The 26,247-nt window shown below is 49.8% G+C and overlaps 1 long non-coding RNA gene across 1 annotated transcript in view; it reads left to right on the top strand.

Annotated features, from left to right (window-relative positions):
* LOC141370796 (uncharacterized) overlaps positions 1-26,247 on the top strand; it is a 64,614-nt gene that overhangs the window by 32,453 nt on the left and 5,914 nt on the right. Inside the window, exon 2 of the long non-coding RNA XR_012375146.1 lies at positions 17,042-17,274. This is a non-coding gene — a long non-coding RNA (uncharacterized lncRNA). The remainder of the gene's footprint in view (positions 1-17,041; positions 17,275-26,247) is intronic.

Consider the following 26,247-nt stretch of genomic DNA (forward strand, 5'->3'; position numbering starts at 1 on the left):
CAGGACAAACTTGCAGGAAAAAAATGAACCTTGACCTCTGTCCCATACCACACACGAAAATTAATTTGAGATGGATTTATAGATTTAAACATAAAAGCTAAGACGGTGAAGCTTCTAGGATAAAAATAGGATGGGCAATGATTTTTTATGAAGGACACAAAAAGTACTAAATGTAGACAAAAGTTTTGATGAACTGGATGGTGTCAAAATCAAGATATTCTGCTTATCAAATGACACCGTTGAGAAAATTAAAAAAAGACCCACAGGCTGAAAGAATATAGTCACAATACCTATACGTGACCCCCCGGAAAACTTGTATTTAGACTATATGAAGAACTCCTACAAATCTATAATAAAAAGATAAAACAGTTGAATTAAAAATGGGCAAAATACTTCAACAGTTATTTTGCAAAAGAAGATACACAGATGACCAATAAGCCCAAGAAAAGATGTTCGTCATCCCTTGTCATCAGGGAAGTGTGAGTTAAAACCATAGTGAGACACCATCTCACATCCACTCTGATATAAGTAAATATATGCAGACAGCTCTTCCTTACACAGAGGGAAAATAATAAATGTAGGAGTAATAACTTTACGATCACCAGTGGATGCTAGAATTGATGAATAACCGGACATTTACATAATCTCAAAGGATCTCCCATAAATTGCTTATCAATTACAAAAGGAAAAACTAGACCTTTGCAGAGAAGCTTGGTGGACACCTTCTTAACCAAGTGATCAATCCACATTACCAATATTGGGACAAACTGACATCATGTCCCTCCTAACATGACACAGAGACAAAGACCACAACATCACTCCTGTCTCCATGTCTGCCAAAAATGAAAAACCTGAATCTAATCATGAGGAAACACCAAACAGACTCAAATGGAGAGACATTCTATAAAATGACTGACCTGCACTCTTCAAAAACATCAGAGTCCTAAAAGGCAAAAATAAATAAAGAAGTAAAAAGACAGAGGAACCCTTCCAGATTTAAGAGGCTACAAATTCAGGACAACCAAATGCAACAGATGATTCTGGACCGGATTCCGGAGCGGGAAAGAATAGCTATAAAGGACAGAATTGTGACAATTGAGCGCCTGACTCTTGACTTTGGCTCAGGTCACGAACTGAAAACCTCGAACTCGGACCCTGGATTTACAGTATTGTATCAGTGTTCACGTCCCAGTGTATGATCATTACACTGTGACTCTAAGAGAATGTCCGTGTTCTCAGGAAATATGCACTCAGGTATTTAGGGATAAGGGACCGTCATCGGTTTGAGCCGGTAAACCACTTTTGAGTAAGGAAAGCAACGACATCAGCTTATTCATGGACAGCAGAAAACTTGAAATGTGTGTGAATTGAGACAAAATCCTTGGCAGCTCCCAATCCTGGTTTATCCTGTGATGTTTGAGCACAGATGAGTTTCTTTCCTGTGCTGCAGAAAACACGGTAAAAAAGCCATATAGCAAAAGCACACCCCCTGATGTCTGTCGGTGGAAGACTGGGCTTGTTACAGGCCCAGGCAGGGCTCCTGGACCGGACACCCCATCAGGGAGCCATCCCCACCCCGCGGCCCCACGTGCCCCTGTCCTGCAATCTGGACAGTGCAGGAGCCGGCTCTCCGAACTTCCCATCTGCCTTTGACCGTGGATCCAAGGGATTGACAGCAGCCCACGTGGACTGACAGCAACGTTCTTTATGTTTTCTTAATACGTTTTCTCTACTCCTTGACTGTGTCCTCATGATTCTCAAAAGTAAGTGATTTTATCAGAGCCAGCTAGCACACAAAGTGTGACCAGGATCAACTCCATAATTCAACTGCAGGGCACGCCTGGGGCCCCAAGTCTCGTCTTCTTGCTTGTTCCAAGTTTTACAGCATGAATACAGCTTTCCCCCCTCATCCGTAGGAGGGTCCAACTTCATGATGTCGGGCACACATCCCATTTCAAGGAATCGTGGAGTATTGCCCCCCCTTTTTTTTATTTTTCATGTGTTTTTTTCTTCTGCGCCAAGGTTTCTCAACTTTGACACTGTTGACATTTGGGGCTGGCTAATTCTTCACTGCGGCAGAGAACGGAAAGCGTTCTGCCCATTACAGGATGTTTAGCTTCTACCAGAAGCCCGCCACCCCCCCAGGTGTGACAACCATAAATGCCTCTACATAGAGCCAGACCTCCCCTTCAGGGCAAAAGTGCCTCTGGTTGAGAAACACTGTCCTGAACTGAAATCTTACAAAAGATTTCAAATATTTTATAACAGCTACCCTTTATAGCCAATCTGTTTTCTCCCAAATCAAGGCTTTTGTTTAAAAAAAAAAAGCTGGGTGAGGTGTAATCCCACTGTTCAGGTGTCTCCTCCAGCATCTATCTCCCTGTATTTGCAAATTGCAATGCCTCATTGATCCTTCCTTTCATAGGTTCCATTATCCATTCATATTTTGACTCTAAGAGATGTTTGCTCAAGTCACGTCCACTGTGTCTAATGGTCTCGGTGATTTAAAAGCTTCCTGCCAGGAGGCATTTCCCACTATTGACTGTGGTCTTCTGGAAAAAGTGTGCTGCCTTTGCATGATATGGTTGGGTCTCCCGCCCTATTCCAAGCTTCAGGTGTCATCTTGTCTACAAACAAAGCAGTGGAACGTAAAGAGTTTGTATTCATTTGTTTGTGATTTTAGTCCCAGGGAGATGCCGACCCGACAGTTCTTCCTGATGCCGCAACAGGAAGTGGACTTCCGGGTAGAGAATAGCGGGGGGATTATTGTCCTATCTCCGTCCCCTCCCTTCCATTCTGAATGGGTTTTCTTTTCTTTCTTTTTCTTTTTTTTTAATGAGTTTTCTTTAAAATCATCGGGACACTTCTTAATTGCAGAAAGGTTTTGTGGTTCAAGTACGGTTTGGAAACCTACATTGCATTTTGCTCCTGGAAAGCCATTTTTTTTCCTTCTCTTGGAATAATTTTGCAAGATGGAAATGCTTCCGTGTGGTGGACGTTTGTCACCTCATTGTTGCTTAGGGAGGAAAAACGGATATACGCTCAGCAGCTAATCTGCTGTGATCCTAAGTGACTTTTAGCAAAGACCTTTCCTCCGAGTCAACTGCTTCTCTTTCCATTCCTTCTACCAAAACTCCGTGACACGCTCTGTATGAAACAGAATCTCTGAGCATTCTTTGGTTCTCTCTCCAGAACACTGTTCAACTCCTATGCCATTCACTCTGCCATTCATGCAAACGGATTACTGAGAACAGGTAATGAAATAAGGCACAGGGTACAAGGTGGTATGTATGTCCTGCAAGATGCATCGGTTCAGTGTTTAGAGGGTTCACTGGCTTGAGGTTGCTCGTATTTTGGGGGGTCCTGAAATATTTCTTATCATGATCATCTGTCCTCAAAATATTAAGGCACAGTATTGTGTCTTCAGCTGGTATGTAATGCTATTCACACTGAACACCACTTAATGAACAATGTCTTGTGGCCAAAAGACCGTCACTCTGCAGGCCCCGGCGACAGGCCAGTGTGGGCACGCTGCCTCCCCGTCCTCACCTGCGGCAGCTTCCTGGGGCCACTAACGGCATAAAGCACAGAGCGGGTTTCATCAGCGATGCCTCTGGCATCTTCTTAATTTTTTCTTCCCACCTCATGAGAGAAATCCAGCACGAGTTAGTTATAGCTCTCATATGAGGGGACTCAGAAGTCCGGGGTCTTCTCTAGGAGTTTGGCGGCCCCCCTCCGGCCCTGATGCGGGGTTTGGGGGCTCTCACGCTACAGGGAAGGCCACAGGGTCTCTGAGAAGCACACTGTAGCTGAGTGTGGTTTTTTGTGGGTTCGGGGTCGCCTCTCAGGTGGAGAATGCTGACAGTCCCCTATCACCCATTCTCTCCTTCCTTTTAGTGACAGGATTTCCTGAGTGTTGACTGAACACTTGACCACAGGGTTGGAGACAGCCTTCTCCAGCTTCCCCTGTGGCGGGGGGTGGACAGGTTCCCCTTTTCAGACAACACGTCTGAGAGGCACCGGGCTCTATGTCCAGCGTCACTGTGGACACCTCTCTCCATCACCAAGTTCTGTCGATTTTACCTCAGTTTCCCTCAGAGACAACATCTATGTTCTTCAGCTCCACCAAGGCCCTGTGGTTCTTCCCCCAAACTCTATCAAGAGCCTCCTCACTGCACCCCCTTTGCCCATCATCTACCCCAAATCCGGCCTCCACATGGTTGGAAGAGTGTGCCTCTCAAAAGCCCAACTATCTCTACCACATCAGTGCCTCTGACACGTGCTAGGACTTTTCGGGCCTCCTTGGAGGAAGATGAAACCCCACCTGAAAGGTGGCGCATGAGCCCGGCAGGCCCCCCAACGCCCCCCGCCAGCCCAGGCCCACACGCATGGCCCTGCTCTTTCTGGCTCAGGGAATGGCTACTCGCTCTTAGCTTTGCTCCTGGGAAAGCATTCCCTGACCATCTCGACAGGGCAAACATCCGCCCTGAAAGGCTCGGACCCTACCAGCTGCCCCCCCGTAGCTGGCAGGTCCTGCAGAATGCTCGTCCCTGTTGCAACTGTATGTTAGTTTAGGTGACTTTTTATTCAGATCTCTTCCAGAGAACAACAGCATCCACTAGAGCAGGGACTGTGTCTGTTCTTCCTCCTCTTTGTATCCACAGCACCTGGCTCAGGATTAGAAGGTCGTATCCAGGGTAGACCCACTTTTCCCACACCCACCCACTGCTTCAGTTGAGACCAGCGTCGTCTCTCAGCCCCAGGGCCAAAGGAACTAGGTGTGGCTTGTTTGCACTTGCACCAACCAGAAGAGGGGCAGCGCCTGTGGAGGAGGAGGGTCTGGGGTATATGCGCATGGATGGAGCAGGATGGAGAAAGGGAGGACTCAAGACCTGTCATTTCCCACAAGATCCCTCAAGCCCAATGTCCTTACCATTTTGTTTTGTTTTGTTTTTTTTAGAAAGAGAGAATGAGCAGGGAGGAGGGCAGAGGGAGAGAGAGAATCTTAAGCAGCCTCCATGCTCAGTAGAGCCCCGACCTGGGGCTCTATCCCACGACCCTGAGATCATGACGAGCCAAAATCAAGAGTCAGGTGCTCAACCATCTGAGCCACCCAGGCGCCCCCCAGTGTCCGTATCTTGAGGCTTACAAGCATCGTGCTCTAGTTCCTGACTGTTTTACAAGCTGCATTTCTTACTCTTCTTTTTTCTGCCTTCCATAGTCCCTCCCCAGTGCCACACTGTAGCCATAATGGACAAAGTGCCATCCCCTGGACTCCCCACGTTCCCTCCATCAGCCGCACCCCATCCTTTATCCGACTGACACTGACACTTCATTGCCACTAGAAGCTGCCTCTTTAGAGAAGGTGAGGCTGGCTGGGTGCTTTCTCCTGTGCTCTCTAGAACCCCGTGCTGACCCTACTGTCACCAGCACCTTGCACCGCTACGTCCTTCCTGATTTCCATGTGCCCCACTAGATTACAAGCTCCTCGGTGGGGGGGCGGGGGGGGCAGGTGGAGGTGTCTTAGTCATGGTCACACTCCCCAAACCTAGCACCAGGCAGTAAACCCTTGACATGCAGGCAAAGCTCAATACACATCGAATATATGCATAAGTAATAAGATGATTAAAGAAGCTCAGAGCAGGGCCCCTGGGTGGCTCAGTCAGTTAAGCGTCTGCCTTCAGGTCATGATGTCGGGGTCCTGGGATGGAGCCCCACGTCGGGCTCCCTGCTCAGCGGGGAGCCTGCTTCTCCCTCTGCCCCTCCCCCAACTCATTCTCTCTTTCAAATAAATCTATTTTTAAAAAAGAAAGAAAGAAAGAAAAGAAGCTCAGAGCAACTAGCCAGCTTTCTCAAGATCACGATACTAGGATTCAGATCTATTAAGCAAAGAATAGAGTCTTTCTGTTTTCTCACTCTGCTTCCCAAAAGTGAAAATGATGTAAACAAGGAGCCTGTTTGTAGGTGAGGGAGAGTGATTCTGGGAAAGCGGTTCCATTGGTTTCTCCCTTCCCAGAAATGACACCGATGGCCAGCATGACCCTTCCTTGGCCACGTGCCGCAAGCAGCCTTGAGTTGGGGCGGAGGAGATGGGGGCTACGTCGGACAGAGAACCTCAGACATCTCAGCTTCGAGGGCCCGTCCTAGATAATTCGTCCAGCCTCTGGCTCAGCACCTGCATCTCATCCCAGCACTTCTTGGGCACGCCCGTCTGTGCAGAGTTTGTGGGATACTTCTTCCCCTTTTGAAAGAAAACAGTCCTGGGGAATTGTTGGGAAGTACTAACTTATTTTTATCCTATTGTGGACATACCTCTGTCAATAAGATTTTTAATAATGAATACGTACGGGCACAGAGTGTATTTGCCTGCATTTGCAAGGCTGCTTTAAAATCCACAGATACCTATGCCTATTGGTGTTGGAATGTGAAAGTGTTCTTCCTTTAGATATTTTAAAAGGTGAGACCGTCTGGCCTAAGAGTTTTCACAGTTTAATGCTATACTTCTAAGTGGATTTATGAAAAGTTACCTCAGAACTTTTGTTTCATTGCTGCTGTGAAAAGTGTGGGGTTTTATTTTAAAATTAGATCCTAAGGTTAATTTAAAGATTATGCCAAATGTATGTTCCAAATCCACTCACTCCATCCGACCTGCGGGAACACATCTGCTCTGCGTTCACCCCACCCGACTTCTGATGGTGGCATATGTCTGATTCCTTTGATTAAAGAGAAGAGTTTGTTGGGATGCCGTGTACAGTATATCAAAGGAGATCAGGCACCCGTCTGCAAGTCAGATGACAAAGGGAGCGATCAGGACTGGTTGGGCTGAACAGACGTCATGAAGAGTCAGCTCAGGGGAATGAGTCATGATTTGGAAGGGTGTTCGTTAGTGGTGGTTTTGGTCCCAGGGTCTGCAACGTTCAGCGAAGCAAGGTTATTTCCCAAGTATCCTTCTCTCCCTAGCACAGAATTCCAACCAACCTGTGCAACCAGCATGGCAAGGGAGATTTCGCAACATTTGGCAATAATTTTCCAAACTGAGATTTGCCCAGCTGTGCATGGATGGGTCTAGAGGAAGAAAGCACCTTACCTTTAATCAAAGCATGATGAAAAGCGTTTGTTTCTGAAGAGCAAGGCTGCCCAAGAACATCGTTTCCTTTTTATTGGAATCAAAATATACGTTGTTTTCTGTATTTTTTTTTTAACTTCTAGAGTAACCGGCTTCCACATTAGGCCATCCCTTGTAGTTTCTGTACCTGAGATGTGGGCTGTCCATCTGGGTTTTCAGAGACGGGAACAGAAATGAGTGTGTGGAGCTACTTCCCAGATCATGAAACTCTCACTGCCGGAAGCATGGGGTATAGCCTAGCATCATGGGTTTCCTGTGAAAGGCCCCACCCCAGAGCTGCTGAACCAGAACCCACATTGTAACATCATGGTTCAGGCAAGTCAGACATCACATTCTTTTCTTCTCATAGCCTGATCATTTTTAAGAGAGAAAATTGTCACGTGGCAAGAAGCTAGTAGTCCCTATCCGTAGACACAAGACAGATTCCCTATTTCCTTCCTTTGTTCTTTTTTTTAATGTGGATTTTTTTTCCAGCTCTCTGGATGTGTGATTGGCAAATAGAAATTATCTATATTTGCGTGTATCCAATCACCACACTGCACACCTTGAACTTCCACAATGTTATGTCAATTGTAGCTCAGTAAAGCTGGGCAAAGTTCTATCTATTCAGAGTTCCTCAAAATATATTTCAGTCTCTTCTTGCTCCACTCAACAATTATTGAACATCTACTATGTGGGGGAAAAAAAACTAAGTCCAACCAAGTGACAAAAGCAAAATCTATTTGTTCTGAACTAGATATAGAAAGGGGGTCAGTCACCGTCCCCTGCATCTGGGCAGAGACTCAAAAGCAGGCAGAGCAGGGAGCCAGCTTTGTAGTGGAAAAAGGGAAGGCTTCAGATGTGCCCTGATTTGGAGGCTGTTGGTGGGCTAACCAGAAGCGGGCATTCAGTGTGATTGGTTAGGGGTCACATTTGGCTTTCTCTGGTCAATCCTAAGTGGGAAACAAAGACAAAAATTAGGGAAGCTCTTCATTATTAGTGAAGTCCTGAATGATTGCTTTGCTGCTGGGATTGCTCCTGGAGACTGTAAGCTGGTCCCCTGCACGGCCGGCTTATGAAGGCAGGCCAGCTTCCTAGACTGATGACTGTAGGTAACATGCTTGGTTTTCTGGGCAGGCTGCTGCAGGATGTAAGGCGAAGGTCTGTTTTTATATTTGGTCTCATCCTTGTCTACATGCATGTTCAGTCTCTCAGGTATATCCCAGGGGCTTGGTGAAAAAGTGAGGTCTGCTCTCGGGGAGTTTGCTGTCTAGTAGTTACTGTTGTTATTAATTTAGAAAGCTTCTTTTGATGCAATAAGACATGAAAAAGAAATGAGGAGTCAAGATTGGAATAAAAGTTTACCCATATCATTATTTTCAGGAAGCCTAATTGCAGTCTTTGGTGTTAGCATATGCGGTAAGGCGGACTTTAAGGCCAGTGGGTTGATAGTGGGGGCAAGAAGTAGCTCTTTTTTTTTTTTTTTTTTTTTTTGCTGAAATTATAGTCATTAGAATGTAACAGAGACCTCCTGCTTAGGTGGCATCCACCAGGCCGGGTGAGACCTGACCCTCAGGAGTAATCAGTCTCTGAACATACCACAGTCCTGTGCACCCTAACCTGGCTCTGGGGGAGGGACTCCGTCCCATACGCAGGCACAAGCAAGACATGAGGAACCTGCAAAGATCACCCCAAAGCGTACACCTTAAAGATCCTCTCCATCCTCTTCTGGGGACTCTGTATACCTCTCTTTGCCATGGGGGCTGGTATAAGACACAGCCCCAAGAGTTGCCTTCTTGAGGCAGAGCCCCAATGCAAGCATGGAAGGAAGAAGGATAGTTAACTCATCTTCCTCCTGTTCTCTAAAAAATCCGTACCTTACCTCCCCTCTCCTTAGAAGAAAGAAGGGCCATCTCTTAAAGTGTAAGCTGGCTTTGTGCTATGGGGACTCAGATGGTGGAGTTGGGAGGAGAGTCCCGAGGGACCTGTCACAGCTGACCCACTGCAGCATGAGCTCCGTCAGTAGCGATGTGCTCTCCATCCATGGGATGAAACGCTGGGTGACAACTTGCCGGGGATGCCAGGGATGCTAGGGAGAGTGTGGGAGATCACGTGGTAATGTCCGCAACACCCGTCCCTTACCCACACCAGCGTGTTGATATGAATGCTCGAAGAGTGAGTTCTTTTTGGTCTAAGTCAACCAGAACAATCACAAATCCTTTGTCACTATGATTCCCTGAGCCAATCAGCCCATAGCATTCTCCAATGAGCTTGTGACCCAATTTAGTGCTCTGGGCTATAAGGTGACACACTTCTGAAAAATGAAAAAGCTTATTCACCTTTCCAAGGGCACTTTAGGGAAGGAAACTCTCTGACCTTCTAAAGGGCACAGTGTGCACATGTGAAGCCAGGAGCTGCTGCAGCCATTTTGCCATCACGGGGGAGACCAGGTTTAGGATGAAGCTTTCAGAGAGGATGAAGTCAGAGCATAAAGACAGCAAGAAACACCATCCTTAATTTCCTCACTAAACTGCTGGATCATACCACCCGACTACTTCTGGTCTTCAGGTTATAAAAGCCAGTAAATCCCTTTATTCTTTGAACTACTTTCAGTTGGGGTTTCTGTTTCTCAACCTTGAACAGAACTTACACAGAGGGACTGCCTTTCCTGGAAGAGAAACAGGTCAAGTTGACTTTTTTTTTTAAAGATTTTATTTATTCATTTGAGACACAGAGATACAGAGAGAGAGAGAGAGAGAGAGAGAGAGAGAGAAGCAGGCTCCCCACTGAGCCAGGAGCCCGATGCGGGGCTCGATCCCAGGACCCTGGGATCATGACCTGAGCCGAAGGCAGACACTTAACCATCTGAACCACCCAGGCGCCACAGGTCAAGTTGACTTCTGAGGATGTTTCATACTTCTAAACATTTCACAGACAAGAAAAACATCCTCATCAGGGACTACTGCTGAGCAAACAAATTACATATTTAACTCTAAACTCAAGAAGCTAAAAGGCAAATCTAGACTCTATGGGTTTAGGAGTGCTTCCTCCTCAAATATTGCATAAGGGATTGTATGGGGTCTGCGGAGCAGACAAAAAGAGGGAGCATCTTGGCTAAGGCCTGTGATATTCAGTACTTAACAATATGCTTAATTTGCCTGGTATCTGACGCTGTCGTGACAATGCCCTATTTGCTTATAAATTTGGTTTTGTTTGGCAGCAACAGCCCTGCTGCCTCTCAGACGTATCAGCATCCCGGCCATAAAGGATGATTAAGGCCTCAGAAGGCCTAGGGTCTACTTTTCCCTAAATCTCGTAAGATGACCTCCCACTTCTGTAGGCAGCCTCCCCGTCGTGTGTGCTTTGCACACCAGGGTCCATGTCAGAGCCCTGCAGCAGACTGAAAAAATGTAAACTCTGGGGGCCAAGATAACTTTTTAAAATAAATAAAAATGAGCAAAGACATGATCATCCACAGGGATATTTCCTCTTGGTCGTGGTTCTGTTACCTTCTCTGGCTGAGAGGGTGAGCTGAATCCTGAACCTGAGTGTGGACCTAAGTGGGCTTGTTAGGATTCCAGAAACACTGGGTCGTATTTCCGCCAGAGTGTGGGCAGGAGAGAGGGGTCGCTGTTTCTCTTACAAAGAGGAGGCCATGGCCCGCGGGAGTCGTGGGGTTGTCAGAAGACCTCCACCGTCACGGTAGGGAGGTGTCGAGATGACTTCGTAAACTGCACTTCTCAAGTCCATACTTGCAAGCAGGAACGAGAGAGGGGTGCTCTTCCTCTCTGATGGGGGAGCTGCCCCAAGCTGAGGACAGGGGTGGGCGGGCCTCCATGAGGGTTAGGGTTAGAGCCCTCGGTTCTGTGTGGGAGGGGCACGGGGTGGAGGAGATGCTCAGGACCCCGGGATGGTGGCGCACAGGGCTGGCAGGCTTCTGTGGATGCCTTCACCTGCCTGTCCCCCACCCCGTGACCTCCAATCACGCATCCCCACCTGACAGTCCCCAGAGCTGACTCTTCTTTCACAAAGCCTCAGATGCTGGGTGCTAGGATGTTTCTGATGAGTTAGTGACAGGCTGCCTCCGGCACCCTAGGCAAAGGCCAGGCCCTCTCCTCCTCAAGGTGCATTTTCAGCTAAACCTTAGCCTCTCCCGTTATCTCCCTCCCCTGTTCCCCAGGGGCAGCTGTCTGCAGTGTAATGGCTTAGCATGATGCTTCGCATCCTCTTAAGGTCTCCAAAATGCCAGCCATTATTGGTGCTGTGGGTCTGCCCTTGCCACAGCTCTGCCAACACAGAACCTTGAAAGATCACGGAGAACCCGTTTCCACACGGATGGGTTTTCCCAAACATGCAGCCTTGACGCCTGTCAGTCACCTTCAGCACCCGCCCCCTCCGCCCCACCTCTCCCACAGGCAGTAACTCACCAAAATGCAGCCTGGCAAAGGGACCCAAGGACAGTGGTGTCACCCAGCCCCTTTCAAGCTTTCAGTGTTCTCCCTGCGCCCTGGCCACCGATCCTGTCTCTCCCTGGTGACTCTGATGAAGGAGAATGGCGGCTTGTACCCCTCGCCGCACCTCCTGAGCCTGGGGTCGCGCGCCGATTCCCTTCCCATAGAGTTCTGTTCGGGGGTCACATCTCATTCTCTTCCCTGGCAGCTGCTGTACCCAGAAGAGTGGTGGCCTCCAGGACCAGCCCCTCTCTCTGCTACGGGACCAGACGGCCTGTAACAAATGTGACCCAGGACCGGTGGCAAGGACAAGGGTCTTTCCTCTTTCCCTTCAGTCACCTGAGTGACCGTGCGGTGCCTTTGGTTAACCAGGCGGGGAGGACACCCCGCAGGGCACAGAGACTGTGTCCCGAGGCAAAATGAGCTTGGACTCTGCCACACATGACAGCACCCAAGCGTTTGTGTTCACAGAAGGCTGCCGAGGCACAGATGAGCCCCTGTCGTGAGTCACGGGTAGACTTCCTGTAGGCGGTAATGCGTGTTGTTGCTTGGAACCGTGCGTGCCCGGGGAAATACTTCAGACATCATGTTGGCGCTTAGAAGCGTGGTCTCCAGGTCTCCCCTTCAGGTCCCCCCTTACGTCCCAAACAGGGCCGTGGAGGAAGGGAGTGGGCACTGATCCTTGCGTTCTAAGAGGTCTCCACCTGCGTTTGGTTAGAGAAGCTGATTTAGGACCACAAAGCCTTAAACGGAGAAAATACTCTCAATATGTGTCCTACAGGTGGGTTGGGGTGGGGAGGGTGGTTGATAAATAATACTCTTTTTTTTCCCCTCTCCCAAATATGGAACCAATTGATAAATATATGAGACATGTGAAACAGATGGATAGAGGTTTAAGCCATCAGCTTTATTATTAACGAGCTGATTGGAAAATGTGTCTTTAGACTCCCGGCCAAAAGGGCTTGCCAGCACTGGCTAGAAACGTGCCCCGCCATGTTGCCCCTGGACAGATGTTGGGGGCAGATGAGGCGGGGAAGTTTCAGGTCAGTAATCGACGTATACTCACCCAGGATGTCGGCCTGGCACCTGCCCCAGCCGAGAGGAAAAGGAAGCAACAGGCTTTTGATAGATTAGTTCCTCCGCATGTGAACCAGTGTGTGTCAGCTTCTTTTTGATCTGATAACTCAGCGCCCCCCCCCGGCCCCCGCTCCCCTGCATGAAGAGAGGAAGGACCGGGATGAGAGGCAAGGGGTGTCCCTCTCAACGTAAGTGCCTATGGTGGAAAACCTGAGGAAAAGGGAATGGACGGCCTTGTCCAATGGATGGGTGAAAGCCAAGTTTGCTTTGTAACCTCACATCCCTCCTCCCCCCACAGAGAATCATAATGACTCTTCCACAAAGAGTTGTTAACATTTTGTAAGTCAGGAGAGTCTACGGACTAACGAGGTCACTGGGCATAGTCTACAGGGTACAACAAGTCATGGGGCCCAAGGGCCGTAGGCACCGATGGCGCAACCCAACGGGCAGCTGGCCTCTTTCCATACCTTGCAGGTCCAAGCCATCACTGGTGACCACAGCTCGGGGCGGGGGTCCTGGAGAGGTCCTGCGTGTGTGCCTGCCTGGAGACCTCTCCCAGCATGTCACTAAGGGTGCCGAAAACCCTGGGATGTGTGCTGCCCGTGCCTGGATCCTGCCTGTCGCTGTGCTCTGCTCACGTTACTCCGTCACCCACGTCTCAGGTCCTTGGCTCACTGGTCACTTTCTCAGGAAGGCTCTGCCCTCACACGCTTACCCCCACCGCTCAAGCCTTTACCGTCCATGCTTGTAGATGTACGGTCCTTTCCTTTGGGACAGCTACTGGGGATGTGGTCTTGTGCCTGTTGGTATGATTCTTTGGTCAATGTCTGTTGGCCCCGATAGAACCATCAGCTTCAGGAGGACAGAGACTGTGTCTGCTTCTGCCTCCTTCTGTAACCCCAGCACCGTGGCCAGCACACAGAAGGGGCTCGAATATGGGAGCCTTGAATAAATGAAAAAGTGGATGATTTTCCTACCGCAGCAGAGAACAGAGATTGAAATCAGGGTAATCCACACTCCCCGTCTGTTGAAGCCCAGCAAGACTGAAAAGAATCACATGCAGGAGTGGTCAGGAACTTGAACTTGAACTCTCAAGGCACCACCAGGAGTCGAATCCTACTTTTCAGCCGTTGTTCGCAGTGTGACCTTCGGCAAATTACATAACCTGGCTTCCGGTTTCTTTTCCTGTTATCTGGGGACAATAAGAGGACCCACTTGACAAAGTTCTTGTGAGGACAAATCACACGTGTAGCGGTTAAGACGCTGCCTGGCACAGAGTAAGGACTCAGCAAACGTTGGCGATTATTGTTCCTTGAAGAGGGAAGGTTGGTGGATAGAAGCTGAGAAAGATCCGATTGAAGTTATGTTGATTCTTTAGCTGGAAGGGAAGGCTATCTGCTGGCAAGGCCGGAGGAGGGTGGGCGTGGGATTTGAAAGGGCTGCTATAAGACTGGGAAGGGGAGGTGGCCTGACTGCAAGGCAAAGCTGGGGCCCTTGGCTGAATGCAGAGCAACACCAACCAGCAAAAGTGAGCAATTCCCCACTCGGCTCCCGGCAGCCAGAGGAGGAGCAGGGAGACGGGAAGATAGATCCGTGCAGGACTGAGGTTTTGTAGAGCAGAAATCTCAGAGTTAAAAGCAGGGCAGAGGCAGGATACTGGCAAGGAACATGACCTGGTACCTGTTTCGTATGTGATAAAGGTGATGGTTCAAATAAGAAAGTAAAAGCGCACTGGATAAACAATGGTGGGGGCCCTTGGGTAACTCTTTGGGGAAAAGGTAAAGTTAGATTTTTGCCTAATGTATCATGTCAAAATTATAAATAAATTGGAGTGGGAAGGAGAAGGTAGTGAATAAGAAGGAAGAAAACCAAATAAACTTCAAGTGACAATTTATGTGACCTTGGCAAGTGGAAGGCATTCCCAAGCCCAACAACCAAGTCAGAAGCCATCTTATTAGAGGACAAATGTAAAGGCTCTACAAGCCAAAATGTTTTCTGAAAATTAATTCTCCGAGTTCACACTGGGTACAGGATTTGTAATATGGGCAAAAAAAAAGGAGTGTGTCTTCAATATATGAAGTATACTTTCCAATCCACAAGAGAAGAAGGCGCTGAGAAAAACAGGACATACGTGTAGGCGTTTACAGAAGAAGAAATGCAAATGTCTAATTAAGCCTATGAAAAATCAAAGTATTCATCAGAGCAATCACATGGTAAATTTTGGAAAAATATAAGAGTGCTCAACCAATAAGGTTGGGGGGCAAAAAAAGAATGTTGGGAAAATTGGCCAAACTTTGAAAAAAAAAAAAAGTTAATTAGATCCTCAATTTAACTCGGACATCAGAATAAATGCAAGAAGAATTAAAGATTGAAATGTAAATGAGAAAATTATAAATGAGAGGGTATAGAAAATTCTGTTTTTTATATTCTTGATAAGGATAAAACTTTTCTTGCTGTAACACCAAGGTTGACAGTTTGGACTACATAAACATTTAAAATGTATATCAGGCCAAACAGACAAGCTCGAAGTTAAAAGACAAACAGGAAGGAAGTCTTCATAACACGACAAGCAAGGGCCTAATAATATTACATAAAGAGTTCCTAGAAGTCAGTGAGGAAAAGCTGAGCACATCAAGTAGAAAATGCTCCATGTCTGGGACTTCATAAGCATTCAGGAATAAAATAAATTATGCAAATAGGCAGTGTACACAAGAAGAACTGAAAACAGTGAAAAGATGCCTTGGTGACCCTTGCTAAAAATCAAAGTAATGGGAATCTAAACAGTTAAGGATGATCACTTGCAAGCTGACAAAGATTTTCAGAGATGGATAGTATCCAGTTTGGGTGAGGTTGTTGGGCGACAGGCATTCTCCTACTTTGTAGGTGGGAGTGTAAATTGAAACAACCTTTCTGGAAGACAACTTGCCAACACGTATCAAAGCCTTAAAAATGTGCATACCACCTGATTAGCAAGTATCTTCCTCGGAATTCGTCGTAAGAAACTCGTTTTGTGTGTGTGCATAGATTTGTTTCTCGGGCTGGTCATCACTGCTTTATTTTATGGCTAACAGTGGTAAGCCACCTTCGTGTTCAACAGAAGAACTGGTTACATAATTGTTGGCAGGCTTACAAAAAGGCATGCCAAACTACCATTAAAAAATAACGTAAAAGAACGTTTATTGACATGTGAAGCGATCCACGGTATACTTGGAAGTGCATAAAGTAAATTACAAAGCAGTGTGTGTAATACAGAATGCAGAGTAGTTACCCGTAGGGATCAGCTTACAAGGAATGTTTGTCAGTCTTTCCGTGGCTTCTCTGTATTGTCCACATTTTCTAAATAAACAAATACTGAGTTGTAATCACAAGACTCGCAGCAAGTGGTATTTTATTGGGGGGGAGGATAAATGAGAAATATGAAGAATAAATTATCATATGCTTAAACGTTCCGGTTCTCTCAGATCTCTGCAGCTTGTGGATACAAACAGGGACACGTCTTCAAAACTCATTCTGGTTTTGGTATCTCAGAACCTGTCTTGAGCCATTCACTCTTCCTGGCTGCCTTGAAGCCCAGCGAGGTTATTTCTGGGAGGAGGGAAGGGTGGTATCACAGATGCTCACCGTCCTGAGCCCTGTCCGCCTCTTGCCACTGTGAAGCCACTTGAGGGCGCCCGTGACTGTGGCTCTGGGACCAAAGGGCCCTGTCGGGGCAGGACGCCTGCCCCAGGACACAGCGTCCTGGATCTCCAAACAGCAGGCCTGAGCGAGGCCCGGGGTGCCAGGTGTCCTCACACGCCGAGCCCCTTCCAGAGTGAAGAGAGGTCCCCCTTTCCCATTCTGGTGGCATTTTGACAGTCGGGCCCCCTTATCCCGCAGAATCTCTCTCTCTCTCTCTCTCTCTCTCTCTCTCTCTCTCTCTCTCACACACACACACACACACACACACACACACACACACACACACACACACACACACACACACACACCCTGTCCACCCATGCCTTCAGCTCTTCTTTTAAGGACCCTGGCAGAGTCCTGGCCCTGCCCCTCCACCACAGCCTGCCGTTTCTGAGCCCATCTTATCCTCCCTCGCACAGCACACTGGCCCCAGACCCCTCCCACCTCCCGGGGCCAGAAATGACAGGCCACAGCCCCAGGGAAAGGCGCCTGATAAGCCCCTCACAGCTTTGACGGCGGACAGAGGTGTCGTGCATTCCTCTTGTGCACGGAGCATGTTGGAGAGGACGTGAGCGCACACCCAGGAACTTCCACCTGGGCTCCCATCCCAGCAGGGAGGGGTTTGTGTCCCCATCGTCTGACTAGGAGACGGATTTTGTGGCTAATGCCCACATTCTTAGCGTGAGTCACCTGATAATTCACCTTGTTGCTTGGGTCTTCGTTTCCCCAGAGATCCGGGTTCCCGCACCACCCACTCTGCCAAGCACTGGGAGGCTGAAAGCTTGATGGGACACAGTGGGTTCACCGCTCAGGAAGGCGGTGCAGAGAACACCAGCATGGAACCGGCCCGCCCACCTGGCCTTGCTTTCTGCCACAGATGGTGGAACCCGCCTGCTCTCCAGCCATGACGAGGCCCGAGGCCAGGACCTGGCACTGCCTGGCAATGAATGCCTGAGGTATTTGGTGAGTCCGGGAGCCCACGGATGGGGTGGTGGGCGGGACCGTCTCCACTCAGTGTTTAAGGGACAGGAAATTCCTACCAGCAGGATGACCTCATGCTGACGGGGCTAGGGAGCGTCTGCCCGGGGGCTTAGTCTGGGAGAGGCACAGTGGCCTGTCCCAGGACGCACCGAGGCCACGGCCCGCGGGTTCCTCCCAGGAGGACGCAGGCAGCCCCTTTAGCATCCTGGAGGCTTAACCTCTTTGCAGACCCCAGAGCCTGACTCGGACCTGCAGGCCACTGCCCATCCAAACCCTTCCTGCACCCCCTCCTGTGAGGTTTTCTGGGCCCTCCCATGGTGCCTAGGGCAACCCAGACCCCCACCCCCACATGGCTGCAAAACCAGCTCCTTCCCCTGGACCTGGGGGGTTCAGAGGATCTGCATGCTCCCGGCCCTATGGACAGGGTTACCAAAGGAATGGAGGCAGGGCAGGCTCCCTATGTAGGGCATGGAGGTGGGAGGTAGGAAGGGTGGCCTGGCAGCAGGAAGATTAGGCCCAAGACTGCCTGCTTTAGAATTGGGGGCTGGGGGAGAGCACAGATGCCTGTTCGGTGACATCTGGGTGACGCTGGGCACATGTCGGTAGCCGTAGCTCACTCCCAGCCCGGCCCTGGACCTGTAACTCGGGAATCAGCAATCAGGACATGCCCAGCATGGGAACGTCGCTTCCTAAACAAGCAGGCTGAGCAGTGGGCAGACCGTGGCAGGGACTCCTGGGCCAGGGCCAAGGGCAGGGTTACACGCTCCAGGCAGAGGTGGGTCAGCTGGAGACATGCCATCGGTAGTGGAGCCCAGGGCTCTGGGCCCTGGAATTGTCCTCGGCGAGGCTGGGCACTCCTAGGAGAGGCCGTAGTGTGGCTCAGTCGGCCCTGCCTCCAGCTCTCCCTGCAGGCCACAGGTCATGGATAGGTGGGTGGACCTCAATGTTTAAGGGCAGAGGACTGCTGCAGTGCACATCTCCCTCCCCGCACCCCCAGGTGGGGCGGACACAGCGCTGGGTGCCCTGGTTGGTATGACCCAGAGTGACGAGCTTAGGGGGTCACATACCCTGTGTGGACCTGCATTCCTCATCCATGATCTCTCCTGAGGTGTAGCATGCATACACCTGATGGTCGGGGCTGATGATGGACGGATGCATTGGTGGAATGGGTGCTGCCTCTATCCAGGTCTGGGGGCGGTCTGCAAGCAGCCTCCTGTCTCATCCAGTCCTAAAGGGCAAACTCCCACCCCTGGTGTGGGACGGGGGGAGAATGGGTGAGCTCCAAGCCTGAGGTGCTCTGGCCCTCTAGAGGGACAGGGGAAGGTGAAGGCACTCTGGCTTGCCCTCAGAAGGAGCTCAGTTGAGGACTTAGAGTCGCAGAAAAGTGGGAGTTGGAGCCTTGTCTCATACCCGACAAGGAGCCCTGTGCAGGTGATAGTTCAGCAGAGGGGGAGGTGACTTTTAAGCCTTCAGATTTTGTCTGTTCAGTACTTGCTTTTATTTATGGTTCTTCAGCTCTGTAGCCTGATGAACATAGGAGATAGAACTCTTAGAAGATACAAATCAGTTTGACACCAAACACTGTAAGTGTCCCAGCATTGAGGAAAAACCAGGAGATGGGGGGGGTAGAAACCTAGGCACATTGCCTGGGAAAGTATGTGCCTATACCCCCTGGAGTGTCGGCTTCCTGGGGGAGGGCGGGGATTCTTACCTGCTTTTTTGTCTCCAGCAACTAAAATAGTGCCCGGCACATAGCAGACACCCCATACATACTTGGTGAATGAATGATGCAGGGAGGTGAACCCTAAGCCTGCCAGTGTGTACCTCATAGCCGAGCAACCCTTTTGCTGGGAACTGGTCCTGATTCAGCCCCGCCCTCTGCCGGTGTCACCCTCACCCATGACTCCAACTCCGCCGCTGGCTACCGCACAATGGGAGTGGCAGGTGTTGGGGAGGACACTGTGAATCAGACAGGATCTCTGCCCTCTGGGCACTCCCAGTCCAGGGCAGGAAATCGACAAGAAGAGAGACAGATGTCATCAGTGGGGTGATTGTCTGGGGAGAAGCCGTGTGTGCATGAGCAGGGAAGGCACAAGTGACAGGGGTGGGGTGAGCCCCAGGAGATTTCGCCGGTGCTAAGGAGCAGGACTTTTCGAGTCCCAGGCAGATCCAGGCTTGAATCCCGGCCCCACCCTGGAAGAACGCCGGGCAAGTGAACTTAACCTGTGCTTCCGTTTCTCGTCTACCAAGTGGACATGATGCCCTCCCCTAGCTCTGTGAGGATGGAATTGGGATAATTCATGTGAAATGCTCAGCCCAGGGCCAGATACAGAATAAGTGCTGGTGATGGTGTTGTTACTGTTAAGGTTTTAAAAAGGAGGTGACCTTTGAGCCGGGGTTTAAAGGAGGACAAGAAAAGAAAGGGTAGCTCTAGGTGATACTGAGTGAAGTTATGGTAACTAAGCATGTCCATCCAGGAAAGTAAAGCTGGGAGAACATGTTCTTGACCTCTGCTTGCCCAGGAAGGAAATAGAAAAAATCTAAAGAGAAGAGTAAGGTGGGGCTGGATGGGCAATGGGAGACATTTGGAATAGCCACCTTGGGGGTGGGTGTAAGAACTGATGGGATCTATCAAGAATCCAGTTACAAGGCTGAATATCTGGTATTTTAATGGGCCAATCAACAACATTCCAGCCAGGAGTGAGAACCAAGGAGGCAAATGATCAGGCTGGACTAGAACTGGCACTGGTCAGGTGGTAGAGAAGGGGACAGGCCTAAGAGACAGAGCAAACTTCTGAGTGTCGTTAAAGAGAATGACCCATGATTCCAGGACCTGGCACAGAGCCTGCCATGTGGGCGTTATCCCATAAACGGTCACGAAATTCATGAGTGAAGGAAGGAATATGTGAAACGAACCCATGTTCTAGCTTAGTGAAGAAAACACTGGAAAGCAGATCCAAGGGTCTTGTCATTGCCTCTTCAACCAATGTACTCAGCCTATTTACTCCTGATAAAAGGACACTGGTGGGTCCTTGACCTCAGGGCAAGCACCATGGTTGGCAATCCTCTTCTCTTCTGTTTGGGTCAATGTGACGTAAAGGAACTCTGGACCATAGCCCGTCTCAGTCAGTAGCTTTCTGTTTCTGCCGCTCTTCTTCCACCTTGAGCCGCTGATGTCAGAATACGATATCCCGCGCTACAGCAGCCCTGTTGTAACCCCAGGGAGACAAGCAGTGGACACAACGCCAATGTGCTGAGGATGGTGGGGTATAAAAACAGAGCCTGGGTCTTTGATGGCATAGGCTGAGCTGCTGCACCGGTCCTGGGACTACTTAGCTCCGGACTTCTCGCTAGGTGACCAGTAAATGCCATTTTTGGATTAAGCCATTTGTGGCTTACTGTTCCTTGCAGCTGAATGCATCCTTAAGTGAGCAGGGCCACCATTTGAACAATTCACGCTGTGGCCTAGTGGAAGCGCCCCAGGAGTTGTGCAGTGTGGCCTCTTGTCAACTGGGGAGGGGGCTGGTAGCCTGGAGAAGGGATCTGGAGATCTTGAGGATTTGGAAAAGTGAGTTGATAGGACCTGAAAAGACAAAAAGCCAGCACTTGAAGCTGCTGCGTTCCCAGGACGCTCTTCCCAGGGGACTCTCCCCACCTCCACTCCTGTGCTTTTTCCTCCACTGACCACCTGCAGGTTCTGCAGCTCAGCCAGCAGGAATGCAAGCCGATGTCATCCACCCCTCCTCACTCCAGCCCCCTTTGCCTAGAACTTGCGGTCTGCACTGGTCATTCTCTTGGAGTCTCCATCACTTGGCTTTAAGGGGGGGTACGTCTATTCCCCCCCACCTTGCACATGGAGAAGGGAAAGTATGGCCCAAGCATAACCAATCCCTTAAGGCCAGAAACCTTCTCGTGGCTCTTTCTATTGTGAGTGAGAAAGTAGGCAGCTCTCTGAGAATGGGATTGGTCCTTCTACCTCCCAACAATCCTTGCTGATAGTGGCCGTTCTCACTGGAAGACCCTGGATCCTTTCTAGATTGAGTGGCTTACTGACTTAACTGTAATTCCAAGGCAACCGGAAAATCCCTCTCTCATCCTGTTACTGCCTGATTAGTCATCCTCTCCACCTGCATCCAGATCCACGTGGCTGCACGGTCAGCCCCCTCTTTCTGCCAGATTGGAAAGCGTGCAAGTTGGAGGTGCAACTATACAGTATTTTCTGAGTCTTTAAGTCCTTAGGGCCAAATTTCTCTCATATATGTATTTACATATGTACATATACATCTGGGGTCCCTTGAGTACTTTAGAAAATTGATGCCCTGTTGGTCACTTTTGCCCAATTCTGGAACTATTGCTGACTCTGTGTGTGTGTGTGTGTGTGCGCACGCATAATGGAAAAGTACTTTGCGATTGTCTTAACTTTATGAGGCCTAAGGTCTCCAGAGAGCCTAGAGCAGCCCAGATGAGTAATGCAGTTCCGGTAGGAACAACTGAAATCCCAACCCCAGAGCAATTCTCCTAAGAGCACCCAGACCCAACTCACTCCATTCCTGCAGCATCTAGAAAGCTACTTTGCCACCACAGGGCTGACCCACCATTACATCATCAGGACCCAGCACAGTGAAGGGCACCCAGTAGGTCCTCGACAATTATTTAAGGAATGTATGAATATTGATATCAGGTTAATTTAGCAGGGTCAGAACTGGTGGTTAAATTTAGTTAAGATTCTTTGTTTTTTCTAGAGAGGTTGTGAACAACAGCTATAATAGTGTTGTAGATAGTGCCTGCTTTGACAAAGATAGCTAAAAATTCATTATTCAGGTCCATATAAAGAACTGCAAGCAAGTCAGGTAGGGCAGAAATTTAAAAGCACCTTAAGGACAGTTATGTTGGAGGTCAGTGGTGACCTGAGGTGGGCGATTTCTGGACACAGGTGAGAGGAAGTCAAATCACTGAGGTTTAAGGGGTATATGTGAGAACGGAAATGGAGAGAACCCAGGACAGGCAGTTCTTCGAAGAAGCTCCATCGTGAAGAAAGCAGGATCTCTCAGGGCGTTTTTCTACTACCCACTCTCCCCTCCCTTCTCCTCCCTGGTACCTGAAAGAACAGAAATAAAATCAGCTTATCCAGGCACACCCTGAAGAAACAACAAATGTTGGTGAGCATGTGGAGAAAAAGGATCCCTCGTGCACTGTTGGTGGGAAGGCAAACTGGGGCAGCTCTTGTGAAAAACAGTATGGAGGTTCCTCAAAAAGTTAAAAATAGAACGACCCTCAATCCAGCAGTCGCACTACTAGATATTTACCCAAAGAACACAAAAACACTAATTCAAAGGGATACATGCACCCCGATGTTTAGGGCAGCATTGTCTACAGTAGCCAAATTATGGAAACAGACCAAGTGTCCATCAACTGATGAATGGATAAAGAAGATATGGGGTGTGTGGGTGTGTGTGTGTGTGTGTGTGTGTGTGTAATGGAATATTACTCAGCCATAAAAAAGAATGAAATTTTGCCATTTGTAACCACAGGGATGGATCTAGAGAGTATAAAGCTAAGTGAAATAAGGCAGCCAGAGAAAGACAAATACTATATGATTTCACTCATACGTGGACTTTAAGAAACAAAACAAACTTGGAAAGAAAAAAAGACACAAACCAAGAAACAGACCTTTAACTCTAGAGAACAAACTGCTGGTCACCAGAGGGGAGGTGGGTGGGGGATAGGGATTACAGAGTATACTTATGATGAGCACTGAGTAAAAGAATTGTTGAATCACTATCTTTGTACCCCTGAAACTAATACAACACTGTATGTTATTTGTGCTGGAATTTTTTTAAATGCACCTGAAAAAGCATCCCAGGCCAACCTCTTCACCCCCAAGGACCTCCCAACAGAGGGAACACACAGCATCAAAATACCATACTTTGTATTAAAACCCAAGTCCTTTGAAAGCCTTCTGTATCCCATCTCCAAACAACCCCACCGAACGTTGGCTCAGAAACACAAGGCAAATGGCACTTAGCCTCTTGGCCCACAGGTGCCTTGAGACTCAGGTGATAGTTACAGAGGAAAAAGCATATGAAATATTACATATGCTCGAGGAGGGTTCCAGGAGCTCCTGAAGCCCACGGCGGGGTGTCGTGAATCTCAGATCTAGAACCTCTACACCAGGGGCTGGATGGTCGGCTAGGATCCATGACTCCAGAACAACTCAAGAGAGAGGGTGTCTCAGGTGCTACTTCAGGGACATCTTACTATACTTTGTCTGGGAGACTCCCGAGGAAACCCCTTCACTGCTTGACACAAAGACTGGGAAAGCTCCATCAAATTCACCAACTTACTCTGCTTTCCACTTTAAAATCCCGAGGGGTTCCCGATGGGAGGGGCAACTTGGGGAATTCCTTCCCAGTTGGACACAGGTGTGCCATGGCTCATCCCTCCTCTGCCCCCGTCTCCTTGGCAAGGGGAGGGGAGATGAGGGAGGACTCCCTCGGGCCCCCGGCAGTGTGGGGGGGTGTCTGCTCTTCTGGCCGAAGGGGGCCTCCCTGACCGGCCAGGAGGCCAGGAGTCTGCGCTGTGGTCCTGGGCAGAAGGATGCCCGCCGGCTGGAGGCTTCACACCTCCTGAGACCAAATGCGCTGGCGTGCCCTCCCCTCCTCCAGAAGAAGGGGAGGTGGGCACTCTAAGCCACACCTTCACCAGTTTGTTGCAAGGCTGTGGACCATGCAGCTCTACTTTAACTCCAGAATGAACCAGACTGAGGGTGGCCCCGGAGATCGGTGTTGACATGAAGATTTCTGCTCCCCGCCCTCCTCCTTGTTTCTTTTCTGTCCTCTCTTCAATCTAAACCTCCTTGTCTTTGGATCGACGGTTTCATGTCTGGCAGTGAAAGCCATCTGTAACATCTCCAGTAAGAAACAGAGGTTTTTGAAATCCCTAATTGGCTAAACACTAATATGGAAGGAACACAAAGACACACACAGCTAAGTGGAGATGCATCCTGCTGGGTAGGTTGGATTTAATAGATCCATCCCTTAAACCATTAAATTCTCACCCAAACACGCAACGTAGTGACAGATCGCCTTAACCAGTCATCTTGCCTAATTCTTCCTGAGTCCCTCCTGGAACAGCCCAGCTCCGAGCCTGCGGGCTCCTGGGCTGTGACTCCATCCCTGTGCCAGGAGCTGTGTAATGAGGTGGCTGGAAGATGCAGGAAGGCCGACTGAGCGCCAGCTCTGACCACCCCCCTCCCAGGAGGTGGCCGTGGTAGTTACTCCTCCGAGGGATGGTTGCGTCATGTGCCCGAGGGGGCGCCGAGCTGGCGGCGGGGGGCGGGTGACGTGGCGTCCCCTCCACCTGGCACGTACCACAGTGCCCGGCATTCCGACAAGGCTCGAAGTGGATGGGATTTCGGAGACGGCAGGGGCTCGGGCGGAGCTGCTGGACCACCCAGGAGGCCGGCACGGGCATGCCGGTGCACCCGTGGGGCCGAGGCGGCGAGCGCGGCCCGGTGCGGGCAGATGTGTGTGGTTCTGGAAGGTGAGTGGCTCCTGCCGCTGCCGGGTCTCTGTGTGGTTTGCAGAGGGGCAAGGCCGAAGGGGAGGCTGGGGGACAGAGCTGCGAGGGCTTTGCCTCCAGCAGCGACTGCAGAAACCACACCTCAATTAGAGGGAAGGGTCTGGAATGTGAAAAGGTCAGGAACTTGGGGGAGACGCGGTTGTGTCATTCTGGAATGTACACAGCTGGGGCAGGGGCAGGCCGGGCGCAGTCCTGAGGCCTCTGAGTCAGGCGCAGCGAGGCTGGAATCCCAGCTTGACCACCCAGGGGAGGAAGGAGGCTGCCGGTCAGCCTCCTCATCCCAGGAGTGCGGGTGAAGGTCCCCACCTTGGGGAATCCCTGTGGGGCATGCACACAAGGCGCCAGGCCCAGGAACACGTGCCATGATCAGATGACATTAGCTCACAGTTCCCTTGGGCCGGGAGAGCAGATGCCAAACACGCGGACCAAACATAGTTTTGACCGTGGCCTTTTAAGGAACTGTTTCTTCAAAAAAGGAAATCCTGACCATCACATTTTGAACAACCCAGATGAGCACAAAGATGGGAGGCCTGTAAGGGAAGGTCTCTCCTCAGCTCAGGTGTTAAAAGCGCCTGGTGGCTCCATCGGTTAAGCCTCTGCCTTCAGCTCAGGTCATGATCCCAGGGTCCTGGGATCGAGCCCCGGGTTGGGCTCTCTGCTCAGCGGAGAGCCTGCTTTTCCCTTTCCCTCTGCCCCTCCTCGTGCTCTCTCTCTCAAATAAATAAATAAAATCTTAAAAAAAAAAAGCCCATGTACCCCGAATGGAAGGGGGTCATCACCCAGGGAAAAACCAAATAGCCTTGCTCTCTGCTTCCTTACCACTCTCTGTCTTCGAAGCAAACTCACCCCCACCTGCTGCCCCATCCCCCTGCTGTCTCCCCCCCCATCTTGTTCAGTGATGCTTTCTGAGCACCTGCCAACTACACACCCCACTGCTTAGTTCCTCCAAAACCACCTGCGATCCGTCCACCCCCCCTTCCACTGAGGCTGCCCTTCCCAGGTCCCAGAGGGACCCTCTAAGTGCTTCATGGGACAACCCCTCCCCCAATAGTTCTTACCTTCCGTGACCTGCAGCATCTCCATTCAACTGGAAAACATTTTTTATATCCCTGCCTCTGTTCGGGGCACCAAAAATACTAGGGTGACTGTTACATAGCTAACCACTTCCTCTTTGATTTCCTGGTTTTCCACAGTCCTTTTCTTTCTTCCTCCCATATTGTCTGCTGGCTCATCTTCCCCAATCGCTGTTTAAATGGGCTTCCATATTGACAGCCTTCTCGTGGCAGTTGGCAAGCTCCGTCCCAGAGAGCAGATGATCACGTCCAGCCCAGACCTCGCTCCCCAGCTACGGATCCTCATTTCCTGCTTCCAACT

Source organism: Callorhinus ursinus, unplaced genomic scaffold (genome assembly GCF_003265705.2).
Source record: "Callorhinus ursinus isolate GAN/ISIS: 27379988/994484 unplaced genomic scaffold, GSC_fseal_2.0 scaffold45, whole genome shotgun sequence".
In the NCBI taxonomy this organism is placed as follows: domain Eukaryota; kingdom Metazoa; phylum Chordata; class Mammalia; order Carnivora; family Otariidae; genus Callorhinus; species Callorhinus ursinus.